We start from the raw sequence: 265 nt of genomic DNA on the forward strand, positions 1-265 counted from the left end.
TTTGTTTGTGTTCTACTGAAGAAACAAAGTCACCTACATCTAATAATCCCGGGGGGTAAGCAGATAAACATCAAATTTTCATTTTTGGGTGAATTGGGTGAACCGCGTTAATTTTGACAGCACTAATATATATATATACAGGTGCATCTCAATAAATTAAATTAATTAAATTATTATTTCAGTAATTCAACTCAAATTGTGAAACCCGTGTATTAAATAAATTCAATGCACACAGACTGAAGTAGTTTAAGTCTTTGGTTCTTTT

This window comes from Sinocyclocheilus rhinocerous, unplaced genomic scaffold, assembly GCF_001515625.1.
Source record: "Sinocyclocheilus rhinocerous isolate Xijiao unplaced genomic scaffold, SAMN03320098_v1.1 scaffold289, whole genome shotgun sequence".
In the NCBI taxonomy this organism is placed as follows: Eukaryota; Metazoa; Chordata; class Actinopteri; order Cypriniformes; family Cyprinidae; genus Sinocyclocheilus; species Sinocyclocheilus rhinocerous.